The 17,978-nt window shown below is 38.1% G+C and overlaps 1 protein-coding gene across 16 annotated transcripts in view; it reads right to left on the bottom strand.

Annotated features, from left to right (window-relative positions):
• The window catches only part of LOC105481530 (phospholipase C beta 4), a 408,983-nt gene that overhangs the window by 189,482 nt on the left and 201,523 nt on the right, over window positions 1-17,978 (bottom strand). The window contains exon 1 of one of the 16 annotated variants that reach the window (XM_011741178.3): window positions 9,932-16,305. The exons of the other annotated variants lie outside the window; for them this stretch is intronic. The gene's annotated coding sequence lies outside the window, so the exon portion shown is untranslated. Of the gene's footprint in view, window positions 1-9,931; window positions 16,306-17,978 lie in introns of those variants that run through there. 16 annotated transcript variants of the gene reach the window in all.

Below are 17,978 nucleotides of genomic sequence, written 5' to 3'. Positions count from 1 at the left end.
TGGAGACCAGGAGGATGACATTCTCATTAGGCAAGAGATGCTGAACTTTCTGCAGTAATGAGAAATGAAAGTCACCACTCTGCTCTAAAAGCTTATGCTAGGGGCTATTTACCACTGACATGACACACTTCTAGAAGCTCTCACAATAAAGGCACCCAGCATCCATTTACTGTTTCACCATTTACCAACTATTTTTACATATTCTCTTGAAGTTAGAAATCTTAACACAACTGGAAAAACGTGGAAAGTAAAGCTCAGAAAGCTTAGAATCCCTCAATTATGGTAGAACTATTAATAGAATTTAACAAACCTTTTGACCGAACACCCTCATTGTCTGATCTTGGTTCTCATGACGAAAGTTCCTTAATTTTAAGTAAAAAACACTCTAAAGATATGGCCTCCAACCAAAATGAGGGGAACTCATCCTTTCCTGGGACTGTATTTAAGCTGCTTTAATAAGGGGTAGTTAAATCAAAAATAAGGATTGCTTCAATAAAAGACATGCCCACATTACTATCAGTATCCAATTTCCCACTTTGAAATGACCTGAGGACAGAGATCCTGGTAACCTCAGCATCAACATCAGTAAATATTTTATATTATCAAAAAAAAAAAAAACCTAAAAATTTCAAGTTTCTTTTTTAAATTCCCTTATAAAATCATTATTCACTTTAGATAGATCACTGTGTCTTTAAATCCTGGCTTTGTTTGTAGAGTGTTCCAAATATGATTGAGAAAACTTAGTTTTGGCCAGGCGCGGTGGCTCAAGCCTGTAATCCCAGCACTTTGGGAGGCCGAGACGGACGGATCACGAGGTCAGGAGATCGAGACCATCCTGGCTAACACGGTGAAACCCCGTCTCTACTAAAAAATACAAAAAACTAGCCGGGCGTGGTGGTGGGCGCCCATAGTCCCAGCTACTCGGGAGGCTGAGGCAGGAGAATGGTGTGAACCCGGGAGGCGGAGTTTGCAGTGAGCTGAGATCTGGCCACTGCACTCCAGCCTGGGCAACAGAGCGAGACTCCGTCTCAAAAAAAACAAAACAAAACAAAACAAAAAAAACTTAGTTTTATAAAAACATCACAATCTAGCCACTTAGGCCATGCCATTAATTGGTCTACAATGCTATTTTGGGAATTTTTGTAGGGATTATTTTAATAAAATCAATGTTGCTGCCTATATTTAATACTGGTGAAATCACAAGTATGATTAAGCCATTGCATATATATTTTGATTTCTATTCTGCCCTATTTGAAACCAACCCCCAAGGTAAAACAGGAAAAGAGATAAGATTCAAGTGTGACAATTGCACGAATAATAAGTTAAATTGAGTTTTGTGGACAAAATAGCTACTGTCACTAAATTAATTATTGTGCTCTGAAGTTTTTCAGAGAAGAAAGCTTATAATCAAGGTATATTTTGGCTATCTATGTTACACCTTCCCATGACCCATTTTTGTGAAAAAAGGAGAAAAGACTTTGCTGGATACCCTTATTTCCTAACTGTCAACTCACTGTAAATGTCTTAAAGTATGGAATCTAGCATATATATTCTGTTCAAAATATGCCTTTTTGAGTAGTAGCTGAATCTTTTGGTCTTCAAGCTCAATGTTCTTATGTTGGTCCTGATCTTTCTTAACCTTTCTAGAATGTAACTCCCACCTTCAGCCTGATCCTCTTTCCACATGTGGCCATCCCTGCAACTCCTCTGTCCTTTATCCTTTTTGGCTCTCAGTATTCTCCCTCCCAGGGCAATCCTATGGTATTGCTCTTCTCCTCACCCTTCCAAAACTCCACTCCCTGGTTTTCAGCAGCCTCCTAAGATATCTCCACCAGTGCTCCCTCCAGTATTGCAGATGTCCAAATATGTCCTGAGCTGGACTCACTGCTACAAAAGGACTGCTTTGAAGAATGAGCCATATTATCAAGATCGATGTAAAAGTGAGCAATGCAAAGATCGTAGAAGTTAAAAAAAAAACAAAAACAAAAACAACAACTACAGGACAAAAGAAAAAGGCCTTTTTATGTGAAAAACATCTGAACTTTTGGTGAACTCCAACCTTAACAGGCTAATGGTGAAGAGGTACTTGTTGAAACCTTAACACAGTGTTAGGAAGGTCACTGATCAAGCGCTATAACAATATTAATGAACTTTCAGATCCTAACATTGCTTAGAGTATTTTGTACATTTCTGTGCCACAATTTTAAGAACCATATCAACAAAATACCAGAATGTTGAAGAATATGAAAGTTATAACATTTAAGCAACAGTTGATAAAAGACAATCCTAGGGATTTCAGACTTAATCTGAGCTCTTCCTGTAATAGAGTGGGAACAGAGGCCAAGAAACCTTAGGTGAGCTGGGCAAGGAGCCACAATCCTGCTGGTGGAACTGCAACAGAACCACATCCTTGAACTGCCAGTCCAAAACCCAATCTCACTGGTGCAGAGCGAAAACATGCCTTTGAAAAATTGTGTCTGTTCTTTAGTTTAAAAATATGGAAATTACTGTTGTTTGCCTTAAGGGAAAGAAAAACATAAGCGATCAGAAGAAATGAGATATAAGATTAAGCCATGAAATGCAGATAAATCATGCATACTCTCTTTCAAGAAAGTTCCCATCTCTTCTGCAGTTTATATCACAAAGTAATTTTATTAAGGTTTTATGGAAAGGTCACTATTGCATTTCTGTAATATTAAAATCTATCTTAGCATACAGAAATCCCTCATGAGCCTGAAATATTAGTTCAAGACTAAGTTTATTAAGGTTTTGGCATGACTCAATATTAACTTTCTCCAAATATTACAACCATTTTCAAATCAGATAAGCAGTGGGATATAAAACTGTGGCTCATAAAAATAAAATCAGGAAAATGGAATCATTGCTTATTAGTTCTTAGAGATTAACTTTATACTTTAAAATTGTGAGGGAGCTTATCAAAACAGTTCATTCTGTATTGGTACTTTCATTTCACAAAAGAATCAGACAGAAACATGATTAAGGTCTTTGTAGCATATATCAAAGTAAACCGATATTTTAAGACAAATTCAGTTCAAGTACCAATAATAACTTTAGTTATCTTCATAATCCCTTCTGTTTCCTAATACTTTCATCCATGAGTTGAGTGATGATTAAACAGAGAAATGCCTGGTATGTCAGTGCTTGAGTCAGCTGGGTCTGATACCTCAGGTTTTCTAACTCATATATTCCAGAAAAGGTATAAAGTTTATCTGACAGAAACAGATAGCAGACACCTGTTACTTGGCAATGCGTGAATTTATTGTCATGATTTTTTTTTAAATAAAATGTTCACTGTTAACAAACATGCTGAAAAAGTATGATGCTCCCTGGTGAGGAAAAAACAAACAAAAAAAACCACTACCTGAAATTCACAGAGCATCCACTATCTCAAAAGATCACGCATAAATATGGTATTCTTTGACCCACAGATTAGAGACCTGGCAAGAGATTGAAGAAGTTGTTTGGCTCACAGCCAGGTGTCCAGGAAGGTGACCATGGAAATCTTTCTGGTTATTTGACCATACAGATCCTAGGGGACGGAAAGTCTATATAAAGATACTGATGGCTCTTCAAAATTCCCTCCTACCAGATCTCAGGTCTCTTTCCTTCGTTTAGTTCTCTGTAGACTTCAGCAGTTGATTAGAATCCTCTATCCATGAGGTCATGACTCAGAATGACCTCACTGGCATGATCTTAAAATACTGTGAATCCCACTGTATGTTGTGGTTATGTTTGAACCTAGATGTAGTACCTCAAGATACATTCTTAGTTCTCTGCAGAATATTATGTCACATTCTTAAGCTTAAGTAATTGGCCACACAACTAGCATTTTCTCTCTTGGCCTCATGGAATAAAACACTGGTCCTGAGACAAAAGGCTTTAGGTCTGAAGAAATAGATGTAAACACTGAAGCAAAACCAGAAGCCAGAGAGCCTTCCCTAATTATCACCTTCCAAACCTAAATCTGTCTCTTCCACTATACCCATAACCACCTCCTCATATGATAAATACAAACTTTGGCAAAACTTTTACAAAGAAGTATGTAGGTTTATGGGTGGAGATATATCCCAAATGTGTTAATTATATTTTAGCCTATTTGATTGTTGATAAACTACCTAATTATAGGCATCTATGTCCAAGAATTTAAAAGTAGATGGAAAAAACCCTAAAACTCCTAAACTCCAGGCTAATTTCAAATACCCACCAACACACACATTTACACAAGATATCTTACATTTTCATGAGACACATGAATTCCTTTTAATGGCAAAGTGCATTCCATGTGAAAAGAACCAATTTTAAGACCTGTATCAACGAATAACTATGAAGCCGAAAGAGAATCTCACAAACTATATTTCAAGGAGTTTCTCCATCTGAAAACAGACATGCCTATAATGTCACTTTGCAGGAGGCTCCCAAGATAAAAGAGATGATGCCTACACATTTATGGCATTGTTCTATTTCACAACAGACATGGACACTATTTTCACTGCTGTACAGCATTCTAACCCCTGCAAGTAAACACTGGCATTGACCCTGTTCTGGCTGTTCACTTGCTACCTGGAGCCATATTTACTCTGGTCTTTAGTTTACCAGACAGTAGAATGTTCCATCAAGCTTTTCTAGGATCTAAAACATCTTTTTTGCTTATTTTGTTTATGGCCCCAAAGCATGCATTTGTTGATCATGTATTTTCAAAATTTTCTCCAGCAGAACTGTTTACCGGGTCACACAGAGTAACAAATATATCCTCTGTAATGTTTATTTACTTTCCTGAGAAAGAAGAACCTCAGAAAGCTGTTCTATAATGCAGTAATAAATAAGCATGTACTCAAGCATATCAATTTATTATAAAAGAGGGCCCCTAAGCGGGTTTCTAGATTTCCTATGAATTCTAGTATGAGAACTATACTATGCTAAAAAGAACTTAGTAAGTCAGGCTTTATTTAGTAAATCAGGCTTTATTTACTAAAGGCCACAGAAAGTAAAAATGATAATTCAATTTTTTCTTTGACTAAACAATGCACACCACAGCCCAGTATTAGTCACATGAAACCAATAAGTTGGCTCTAATCAACTTATCTTGAAAATAAACAAATGTGTTCATAACAAGGCTGGTTTGCCCTGGTTAAAATAATGCCATTAGAAACTGACTATAATTACATTTTAAAAATGCTAAAAATTTCTAAATTGTTTACATTTATTACAATATGTTACTTTTGTAACAAATTTTTAAAAAATATTCCTAGCACACTTACACAGAAAGTTCCTTGTTTTTTTGACGGTTTTCTTTGCAGAAAATGAGTTTGTAAAAATAACATATCTTCATGCAGCATGTTTTATCATGCTGAAAGTGAATGTTCTCCCCTCCCTTCAGCATCCTCCCATTTATAGTCCCGTAACATCAAGGCCATTGTAACTTAAATAACTGCTTTTTCATTTATAACATATAATGAGTTGGGTTTTATTGAAACAACTTAAGCAGAGCTCTAGACCTGGTTTAACAACGAATCCTTTTGAGAACCTAAATTATAATAAAGCACTACATAAATATGGAACATGTTTTTTAAAGGATTATATCTGGTAAAATGGCAAGAATTACCAGCAAATGCTGTATAGTCTATTTATCTTTGATCTATTTATCTATTTCCTGTGGAAGAAGTTATTTCTATACATGTCATAGATACTGATGATTAGCAAACACAGAGTCAATCTTGGAAGCAGATTTTTCACAGGGTGGAACAAGGTGAGAAATTCATTTAATGTTGGAGGAGAGGGACAAAAAAGATCATACATTTCCCTCTCCTCTGTCTCTTTCTTCAAACCCATATAATTCTCTATATCTTTGGTTCTTTATCCTTTCTTCACAGGGCTCCTCATCTCCCTTGGAATACAAGCCAATCTATACAATACGCTGTATAAGACCTTATATAATCTAGCCTTATATCTCTCTGCATTCATCTCCTATTCCTTTCCCATGCTCACTTGACTCTAGCCACACGGACTTCCTCCTGTACCTCATAGAGGCCACTTGCAATTCTGCCTCAGGGCCTTTGCGGATACCATTACCTCAGTTTAGACCATTCTTCCCTAAATATCGGCATGGCTTACTGCCTAAATGTCACCATATCTAAGATGCTTTTCCTGGCCACTCAGAGCAAAATGGCATCTCACCACCACCAGGATCTTTCTTCTTACCTCCTAGATGTTTCTACGTAACACACACCAACAATTTGATCTCTGATCCTTTATATATCTTGTTTGTGTTTTCCTCTACCAGAGTAGTGACTTATATATTTTGTTTTCTGCTGTGTTTCTGTCACATAAATATATGGGACACATAGTGGGTGCTCAATATAGAATTGTATAGAATGAATGAATGTGTCCCTCTTCTGACTTTTCTCAATGAAGGAATTAACAGAGGAATCCATACATGACAGTGGCCTTAAGTGTTGGTGACTCAGGGATAGAAAACAATTAAATGGAACATTAAAAAATATAATAGAAAGGGAATAAACTAGGACATTAGGGTTAAATATAGCCTCTTTTATCTTTATCAAGGGATGATTTATTATTTCACTGTGTCCCTGCTAAGCTAGATACTATGTAGAATTCAATAGTGGATAAGACACAGACTCTATCCTAACAAACTCAAATCCAGCAGAGTAGGTAGACTATTCAACATAAGCAAAAAAATATTTTACAGGAATTTAGAACCAGGAGAGATGACCCCTGCCCAGGAGAGAAAAGGGTGGAAAGGCCTCCTGGAGAAAGCTTCTGAGCTAGGCCATAAAGGATAAGAATCCTTATGTGAAATGCAACATGTAATGTTGAGACTATAAATGATCAGCAGCTAGACATCATCTTGCTTCTGAAACCTTAAAGTACTTCATAAAACCATCCCCCAAACACCACCTATGAGATCAGCCTTCAGTCACATAAGGGTTGAAGATGGAAATTCATGGTGTCTTTGAATATAGCTAACTCTGAAAGGCCTCAGTGGATTTTGTTAAGGGAAAATAAGTGAGACAGAACTCTGTCATGTGAGACAAATGTAATACATAATTGCATACAGGGCTTTATTTACTTACCATCCTCCTTTGCATGCAGCCTCAGTTGGGGGCAGGGGTAGAAGGAGGAGCAGGTATATGACTAGTTCAGACCAATGGCTTCTCCCTGAAGATGAAGTGTGGCCCTTCTCAGGGGATATATTTACTGCTCCTTCTCCAGGCATGGTAGACCATTGCCAAGCATGACCTGAAAGTATTCCCCTCCCTTGATCACACTCCTTTGTAATATGACTACACAGCTTCTCCCATCAAGATATGAAGACTGTTGTTCCACATGGATATTGAATATGAGTTTTAGACATGCAACTTGCTTTGAAACAAATCAGAGGCATGAAAAGTACTTGTATGTTGGGGTTTTCCTTCTTGTTCTCTTTGAAACCCTGAGATTATCGTGTTTAAAAGGTTAAGAAAACCTATTGGAAGATGAGAGGCCACATAGAGAGAAGTCTCAGTCAATCCAGTCATCCCGGCTAAGGCCCCAGATATGTGAGTGAGGCTATCCTAGGTTATTCAACCTGAGCCAAGCCAGCCATGGCCAGAAAAACCACCCAACAAATACAGAGAAACAGAGAATTGTGAGAAATAACACATGTTTAAAAAAAATTCTACAAAATTTGAGGGTGGTTTGTTACACAACAAAAGCTAACCTATATACCTGCTAAAATAGGTTGAATCGGATGACAGACCTCTGTGGGTCTCTAGTGAGTAAGTGGGCACTGTGATTATGTTATATAAATGATATTATTTAAGAGTATTAAGGAGATACAGGGAAGAAGAGAGGAAATCCAAAAAAAGGTAGGGAGAGGAAGCAATTAGAAACTTGCAAAGCAGTCCAGAGTGTGAGTATGGGGGTATAATAAAATTAAAGTAAACCATCTGTGACTCTAAAGTACATAGAACTGTAACATCACTTTTCTGGATGACATTAATTATTGTGAACACAAATATGTCAACCTTATTGTGAGCAACCTGACAGAGAAATGTTTATATCCTATTTTTCTCTGAATCTCTCCTACCTGCTTTTCTAAAGCCTATACCTAGAAGAGAGACTGGTACTATAACAGATGATTAGAGAATCTTTGATGAAGGAGTGAATAACTGAATGAAGAAAGGAATGCCTTGGTCACCATGCCCTGTGGTAACAAGGTTGTGTGTCCGCATTTTGTTCTATATCTCTTTTGATGCCAGGCTTTGCTTTCTCCCAAACTGTTCCTGTTTATAGCTCCTATTCTCTTCAGAGGAAGGAACAAGGGAAAGATTATGTGATACATAAGGATCAGTAGGCTCTGAGTGAGGGCAGCTGGATTTTATAATAGCATTTTATAGCAGGGTCTGTATACTAGCCATTTACAACATTTGGCTGTATTTTTCACTTCTGGATGTTTTACTTTTTGTTTAACTTGGACGGCTGATATTGTTAGTAAGCTGATATCTAGATAAATAAAGTAGTCATGGAATATTTATTGAAATTTTAGAGTGTGTTTAATTCTTCAATGCAAATTTTTTTTCAATTAAACTAAATAAGAAGGAACAATATCAGCCATCTAACTACAGACAATTTTCCAGGGAACCTAAAATATAACTCATTCCCAATTTAATTTTGCAAAATCATTCAGCTCCACATTTCAAACTAAATAGAAACTAGCATTTTAAATATAAAACCTACATGTGTTAGCAGTTTTAGGTAATAAAATGTTATATGATAAACCTAAGAGTAAAACATTTTAGAATACAATTGTGTTTTTATATGTATTTTGCTTTACAGTTCAGTTGAATTACTTTGAAACTCTCCTAATCCGGAGTGTTTTCATTCCATCGTTTTAACCTAATATACAATGACTTATTTTAAATATTTTAATATGCCTAGCCTACAGACCCGGCTTGCAGTAAGAAAAATATTGTTCCAAAATTTTATTTTACATGCATAATATCACTTGCTAATTAACATATTATTAATAGTAACATTTTAAAATGATTAAACGACTTCTAATACTGCATTCTAAAATGTTCTTTCACATCGAATCTGTACAGAGACTTTATGTGACGGTGCTATTATTGTGTCTGTTTTGCAGTTAGGGAAATTAAGCCCTCAAGCAATTAAATCACTTTCCAAAGTCACAAAGCTACTGAATGGTGAAGCCAATATTTGAATAAGGTAGCCTCATGACCGGGTTAGCATACTTAACTGTCAAGAAATTCTGCTCTCTCTCAAAAATTTAATAGAAAAGCTCTTTGAAAAAGTGAAGTTCCTAAGAAAGTTTGAAGCATGATTTAATATGGGAAACTAATTCCAGAGAAACTTTCAAAACAGCATTTATTACATAAAATGTGGTATACCTCTTTTTTTTTGTTTTTTTTTTTTTTTTGAGCAGATGTTTCTTTGCCCTAAGCTAAGAGTCTCCTTCCTGTCTCCTTCCTTTGCTGAACTATAATACAAATATGCCTCCAGGCACTGTTATTATGAACACATGTTCAGCATACAGAACCACATTTCTGATACACTACCTTCTGCTGCGATTTACGCTGGATTTAATAGCTGGATTTACTTCAGCATGCTCAGTAAGGACTGTATCTCCCTCCAATTCAGTATTTCCTCACAGAGTGAAATTTCACAAAGAAAAGATGCAACCAAAGACAAGAACAGCTGATGCGAAGCAGGCTAGGTTCACAGTACACAATCAATAAGTCACAAACATAGGTGTTTGGCAGCACTGAAAATTCAAGCAAGGCAGGCATTAGTTTTCTTACCATTTTTCTTCCTAAGGAGAATGCTTTCCTGTTTGGTAACTTCAACTAACAGGGGATGAGAAACCCAGTGAAATTAGGATAGAGACACCCACCTCCTTTTCTTCCCTTCCCTTCTCCCCTGCCGCTCCATCTTTCAGATTAAAGTGGAGAACACAATATCTTTGTCCTTTGATAGGTCTTCCTGCCTTCTCTTCCCAACTTGGAAATCCAATGTGAAGAACCAGTGTTTTGAACCTTTACCCACAATCAAAATTCCACAGGAAATGGGAGGAGTATCAAAGGGCTTCGAAATTCAATGGATCTCCTTTCCAGAGGCCAGAAGGTCAGTGGCCCACTCAGATTAAACTTCTCAGGGAATATGACCTAAGTAGTTTATTAATCTTTATTCCTAGAAACCCCACAGCCCCTCTTCTAGTCAGAAGGCTGCTTTTTATGCAAGAGTCTTTTGGCTTCCAGCAACTGAACAAGTCAGTCCCCATCTTGGCTTATTATAGGTGCCTTGGCTTTACCATTTGTGAAATACAAAAGGGGTTGGCTGGCCAACAGCCAGTCTGTTCATAGCAATGGAAAACATGAAACACCCTAAACTCCAGCAATAGGGTGGGGTAAAGTCAACTATCACAAAGCCAAATGGCAAAACAGTACAAGGCCATTAAATGTGACGATTCCAAAGAGCTTTTCGTAACATGGGTAGGTGCTGGTAGTATTATTTTAAATGAAAAGGTAGAATGCAATATATTATTTCAACTACTCAAAAAGAGGCACAGAAACAAAACACAAAAGACTTGAAGGAAAATATTCAAACGTTAGCCAGTGGTTTCATTGGGGTGAAGGTCAGCATTTTTTCCTTTTTCAACTTTTATGTACGTTCTAATTTTTAAAATATCTTACTTGGATTTAAAAAATAATCTTCAAGGGAGATTAAAATGATGATGAACTCTTTGGAAGTAAGTCAATTATTGATACCTCTAAAATACCTTTCATATATCAAATTTCAGCTGAATTTCCTGCTAGTCACTCTTCTATTTTCCCTATTGTTCTCTCTGCCTAAAATGAATCTTCTATTCCCACCTATCTCCCCATCTTCCAATCCTGTCTGTCCTTTGATGTCTGGCTCAAATGTCACTTCACCCCTTGAAGTTTTCTCTAATTCTCTCTTCCTTTAAATCCCAAGTACTTTATACATACCTCTCCAAGGCAATGGATATTTCTATCTAGCACAATAATTATTTCAAGCTCATGTCTAAGTCTGAAAGAAGCTTCCGCTGCATGAGAAACTGAATTCAACTTTTACACTCTGCATAATACCTTGAACATAGGAAGTATTCAGTGAACTGACAGATAAAGGAATACACAAAAAGGAATACATTGGCAAGCAAACTGTTTAATTTTAGGTTTAACTTTGTAATCTGTCCTTAGAAATCTTCCTATTCTTTAACCAAATAACATACTCCAAATTTTTCCCACAGTTTTATAAAGTTATTAGCATCTTGATTAACTGAGGCCATCCAACATACAACGTATCTGTCTTACCTAGATGTAACCACCCAAGAAAGGAAATACAGTAAAGTTTTTATTTAAAAACAAAAAACAAAAAAAGTCAATGGGGAGCTCCATGAGGGCAGGACCTGTGAATCTTTCATTTTTGTGTTCTCCTGGAACATGGTAAGTTCTCAATGCACATTTGTTAAATAAGTGAAGAGAAATGAATGAGTGAATGAACAGGCATTATGTGAGTGAGACAACCTAACCTAGTCATGGCCTGTATGGACCATGTCCATTCTATGTGTTGGCTGCCATCAGATACTCACAGTGATTGCTAGTTTCCAGGACCCTGGAAGCCCAGCACTCATATCTGCTCCTTGTGAGATCCAGTGCAGCTCCCTCAAACTGTAAGCTGAAGGTTATGATATCCACCTGAAGAGTCTTTTTTAGGGTAATATCAGATGAAACTTATGCATAGGGCCCAGTGTCTAGTAAAGCATGCCATGAGATGTCATGAGAGAGCTCGCTGGAGTAACCATGGGTAAATTAATAAGCTAACATTTTTGTTTAAACCTTTTTCTAAAATTTAATTTTGGAACTGTGTAAAGATATTTTCTGTGCTTCGCTTGAGCAGAAGTACCTGAAAGTGTAGATTAACTCAGTTCCTGGATGTCCTGTCTAAGCAATGTACACTCTTATATGCAATGCTGTTCTTATAAATCACAACTGGTCTGGAAACCATGCCAATAGAACATCAATACTAATTCTTTTCCAATTGGACTGCCATGAAATACAGCAGCATAAAAATGGCAAACTCCTGATTTACAGAGCATTTCAATTTGTAGTAGAAAGTTACTGACATGTATTAAAGTCTTGCAGTTCACAAGTCACCTCTCCCCTATCCACCAAGTATTGATAAACAGCTGTAACTGGGAGAGCTGTGCAACTGGAATTCTGTTTGCTCTGAACTTAAGCAAGCTTCTGTTCTCTATGTTCATATCTCTAAGAAAGCAACATGAAAACATTCACTCTGGGTGGCTTGTGAGATTTAATTGAATAAAAATAGCATAAAGTTACCTTCTAAGGCAATGTTGTTGTGGCTGCACATGGTCTTATAACTAAAACCAAGGTACTAGTCCTAATTTGTTTATTCTAAGGGAAATCACAGACACGGGGCAAAATGATCAAGTGACCAAAACTTTCAAAAAACAGTTTTATTTTATTGTTTCAAAACAGGAGTGCCTAGTCTGTGTGCTCCTTGAGCTATGGGCTTCAGGCTGAATTCCTCCTAGATAGGAAAGCTGTCTATGGCCTTCTGTCACAGTACTTGGGTCCCCTCTGTCATTATGCCCCTTCTCTCCTCCCTTCCAGTGACTGAGCTCTAAAGCAAATCATCATCATGAGACTCACAAGGATACTGTTCTCACCAGAAGGAAGACCCTCCCTGACACTCATCAACTATTAAGACTCTAACCAGCAGTTGCCCTTTTGTAATTGTGGTGCAAGGTTAACAGCTGATAAACTGGTAATTAGACTACTGCAGGAAATCTGGCATTGGAGGTCAGATGGCTTGATGCTGTGCATCTTTAATCTGGCTTTGCCCTACCCATATGCCAAAGCAGGAAAATTGCATGGGCTGAGGCTAAGAACTCAGTATTCTTACATTTTCAGGGAAAGAAACAAAGCTGTTCTTTTTAGAAAATCAAATCATTATCCACAAATCAAAACAGCAAAGCTCTCTTTTCCTCTGTTTTGCTCAGGCCTGTTTGGCTTATCTATGGAAACAGCTCATGTTTTTAAAAAAAAAATGGGCTGAGCAGTCTTTCAATATTTTGTTGCTAAGTAGTCCTTTCTAGGTTAAACATGTTTACTCTTTAAAAAGGCTGAAATTTTACTCCAGTGGTTAGACCCTGTAGCTCACATGCAGTGAATCCACTTCTCCCACACGTAAGGAAGATGACAGTCACACAGAGGCAGCAGGTGGAGAAGCTGGCTTCCAGGAACCTGGTCCAGGGCTTCCCAGACTTTACTGTGCATCCAGGTTACCTGGGGGCCCCGCTAAAATAATCAGTCTGATTCAGCACTTCTGGGGTAGGGACAGAAATTGCACATTTCTATTTCTTTTTCTTTTCCTTTTAGAGACAAGATCTTGCTCTGTCGCCTAGGCTGGAGTGCAGTGGTAAAATCCTCACTCACTGCAGCCTGAAACTGGGTTCAAGCGATCCTCCCACCTCAGCCTCCCAAGTATGAAACTGCAGGTTTCTAACAAGCTCCCTGGTGATCTCAATGCTGCTGGACCATGGGTCATATTTTGAGTAGAGCAGAATAGCTGGGATTTGAATCTTCATTTCTGGAATTGCTTCTTATCAAAGGACTAGACTGCAGCCGTGAGCTAGAGGCAGGAATGACAAGCGTGGTATGGTGGGAAGAAAGAGCAGGGCCTAGGAATGGCACAGAACAAGGCTGGAGTTCTGGCTCTACCATTTAACAGCCACGTGACCTTGGACAAATCCCTGGATCTCAATTTGCTGCTTTGTAAAATGAAATAAATAACCCCTCTCTCACAAAGCATGGAGAATAAAACATATAAAAATGTACCCAGAGGCTTGATTCTAATAGTGGCTTGTGACCTAATATTTCCTGGAAACTCAGTAAAATCCAGGGATTCCTCCCCATCTGAGACTCACACCAGACTCCTCTTCTCAGGCCCGCACACCTGAATCCTGGCTTATGAAATGTGATTGGAAGTAGTTGTATCACATCTGGGCATGGTCCATAAAATCCTCCCAGGAACATCCCTTCCTCTTGGTGATTTGGTCCTTCTAACTACATCGACTCCAGGGTGAACTTGGAAGCTACATGCTAAAAATGACAGAGCTCTCATCAGCCTGGATTCCTGAATAAACAAAAACATGTGGCAGTCCCATCAACCCCTTCACCTGCCCAGTATTGTTAGATAAGCAAAGATAAATATTTTCAAGCCATTACATATTTGTGGTCCTCTTTGTTATAGCAGCTAGCCTACCTAGGTGACACATTTGCCATCCAATTCCTTTCCTCCTCACCTTCCCACTCCCTACTGTGCTCTCCCTTGAAACAGTTCCACATGCATCCTAAACTGCAGTGTATGATTAAAAGTATAAGCTCTGAAATCAGAACAACTAGGTCGAAATTCACCTCCAACCTTTCCTTGTACAGCACTGGACAAGTATGGTCAATAAGTTTCCTATGCTTACTTTTGTCATCTGTGGAAAAAGAAGGATCATATCATTGCACATCTTTTGAGAAGGTCATGAGATAATGCATGTAATAGAGTTGGCACCTTACTTGGACAAAATAAGCACTCCATAAACAAGCAGCCATCACCAGCTCCCTGGTGATCTCAATGCTGCTGGTCCATGGGCCATATTTTGAGCAGAACAGAATTAGTTGGGATTTGAATCTTCATTTCTGGAATTGCTTCTTATCAAAAAACTAGACTGTGGCCATGAGCTAGAGGCAGAAATGACATGTGTGGTACGATAGGAAGAAAGAGCAGGGCCTGGGAATGGCACAGAACAAGGCTGGAGTTCTGGCTCTACCATTTAACAGCCACGTGACCTTGGGCAATCATAGGGTCCCATTTGATAATATGCCACTTGTTTCCTCCCACCAGGTAATGCTGTTTCATAAATGATATGGTTTGGCTGTGTCCCCACCCAAATATCAACTTGAATTGTATTTCCCAGAATTCCCACATGTTGTGGGAGGGACCCAATGGGAGGTAACTGAATCATGGGGTATCAGTCTTTCCTGTGCTATTCTTGTGATACTGAATAAGTCTTGCAGGATCTGATGGGTTTATCAGGGGTTTACGCTTTTGCTTCTTCCTCATTCTCTCTTGCTGCTTCCATGTTAGAAGTGCCTTGTACCCTCCGCCATGATTATGAGACCTCCCCATCCATGTGAAACTGTAAGTCAAATTAAGCCCCCTTTTCTTCCCAGACTCGGGTATGTCTTTATCAGCAGCATGAAAATGGAAGAATACAATAAGAAATGTCATAAATCATTGTTCATGTGGTGGTTGAAACAGTATTTCCTACAATATGGTAAAATTCTAAAGAGTCTCTATTACATTCAAAGAGTTCCGAATTGGAAAGATTTTTTCAAGTATCTTAAGCATGGTTATATTTTTCTTACACTCGAATGACAATTACAAAATTAAAAGGGACAAAGAGGAAAGGGGCCAAATAATTAGTATAGATTTTAAAAATTTTAAATAAGGTAGGAATTTTACCACTTGAAAACCTTTACTGTACAGAAAAAGCAAGATTGTCAGATAACAAGGGATACTTGTATCTTTATCTGCTCTCTAGAACCATAGAGAAAACCTACCAGCAGATGGAAATTCTCAAGAGAAACAGTTTCTGAGGCTCAGAAATAAAGAGTAGAGGCAAAGCACAAGGCATGGTTTTCCTAGGACAAAAGGTATTTTTCTCTTTAACCCTACGGGGGATGTTTAAGGATAGAATTTGCCATTACAAAAATGCATTGTCCAAGGCTGATGGAAATAACTTTGCTGTTCCCAAACATGTGTTTACATGTGCAAATAAAACAGGGTCAGAATCTGATAATTTGGGGGGTAAAAGTCGTGTTCAGTCTTAATACCTAAGGAGTATGGTGCCCGTTAAGATACTGAAGACGAGCATAATTTCTCTCATCCTTCATTGCACTCTCTTTTTTATGGCAACTTAAAGGGATAAATATTGCAATTTTTAAGAGATGACATATAAGAAATTTTACTGAAAGCATTCGCCACCACAAGTAGTGTAAACTCAAGAAACCATAGCATTAGAAAGGAAAGTCAAGTGGACCAGGAATCTATAAAAAATCAGGTACATCTGTTTCATTAACATTTAATGCGCCTTTTCCTTTCTAAAGAAAAATAAACTGTAAGAACAATGAAAAACTGGCCTGGAGCAGGAACTGTGGAATTCAATTTTTTTTTTTCTTTAAAATACTCTAAATGTGACTCTTCCATCTAATTCTTCTCTCCTATCCAGCCAACGAGTTACGAAGTCCTGCTGGATTCTACTCCCTGGATCTCTCTGGCATCTGCCCCTGTCTTACCCTGACTCTAGGTTTTGTATTAATCCGTCCTTTCCTGGGCTGCTGCAAAGTTTCCTAGTTAATATCCTGCCGGCAGTCTTCCTCCTGTTCTTTCTTTCATTCTCTACACAGAAGCCTAACTAAGTTTTCTAAAAATGTAAGTTTTATCATGTTACCTGATTAAAGCCCTTCAGTGGCTCACAACAATACACAAGATAAAAACCCACATTTAGTAATAACATGGCTTAACAAAGACGTACATACTCTGGCTCGAGCATCTGTATCATCTGCTCCAAACAGACACCACACACACACACACACACACACACACACACACACACTGCAACCACAATAACCAGTTCTGTATTATCATCTGAACAGAACATAACACCCTCCTCTTCCTCCTCCTTCACTTGGCAAATACCTACCCATCATCCATGAGTTAGCACAGATGTCACTGACTCTGGGACCCTTCTCTAACCCATAGCTTTGGGTGAGGGGCTCATTTGGGATCCCCTGCTTCTTCCATCTGACCAGTATATACAAACATGGGCTCTGGAGTCAGACTGCCCAAATTAAAATAGCAGGCATGCCTTTCATAACTGTGTGATCTTCAGCAAGTATAACCTCTCTGCATTTCAGTTTCCTCATTTGTAAAGTGGGAATAATCACAGTGCTTACTTCAAGAGCCCTGTTTTGAGAATTAAAGACGTTAATATTGAAAGGACTCAGAGGAAGGTCTGACATTTCATTATTGCTCGATACATACTAGGCAAGAGTAATGATAAAAGCGGTAGTGACATCATTCTATTCTCACATTGTAAGTCTTTTACCCTTGAATGTATGCTTTGCAAAAGCAGGTCTATGATTATCCTTCCTGCATGGTACATGACCAATGTCAAACATTCAACTCACTGTTTATTTTCTAATATGTATATACTCAGGATTAAAACCAATAATGCCCCCACTCCTGAAGGGAATCCAGCCTCCTTGGAATTACATGGATATATTTTCTCCTGTGTAACTTTAAAGTATTTTCCAAAAACAAAATATAGAAAGTACCTTCAACGTATCCAACGCTGCTAGGTACCAAGGTAGGTAAAATGAAATGAAAAAAAAAAAATCCCCATAACTAGAAGCTCACAAGGTAAGTCAAGTTCACTAGTAACAGTGAACAAACTGGGAGAGCCTTTTCATTAGACCAAAGAACAAACTGACCTTGTTTGCTATCACCCAAGACCATCTTTTCATTTGAAGGGTATGCTCACTAAGAAATGTGTCACACTTCCCCACCCTGGGGAGCAGAAAAACTCAAAAACAATTTGATTAATGGCTCCAAGGGGAGAGCTCTAGTAGCTTATTTGCTTTGCACAAAAGAACTGAGTAAATATATGACTTGCCAAAATAAAATATACTTAGAAAGTGCTAAAGCAATGTTGTCCAGGCTTGCATTTAATTTAGGGTGGAGGAGGAACAAGAGGAGGAGAGGAAATAGGGGTTGAGACACAGACCCTTGATAGTCTAGGCTGGAGACCTGCAACTATGGTGGTAACCATGAGAGCATGT

This window comes from Macaca nemestrina, chromosome 15, assembly GCF_043159975.1.
Source record: "Macaca nemestrina isolate mMacNem1 chromosome 15, mMacNem.hap1, whole genome shotgun sequence".
NCBI classification, from domain to species: Eukaryota; Metazoa; Chordata; class Mammalia; order Primates; family Cercopithecidae; genus Macaca; species Macaca nemestrina.
Note: the sequence above shows the minus strand (reverse complement) of the source record. Positions and strands in the feature narration are given on the sequence as shown.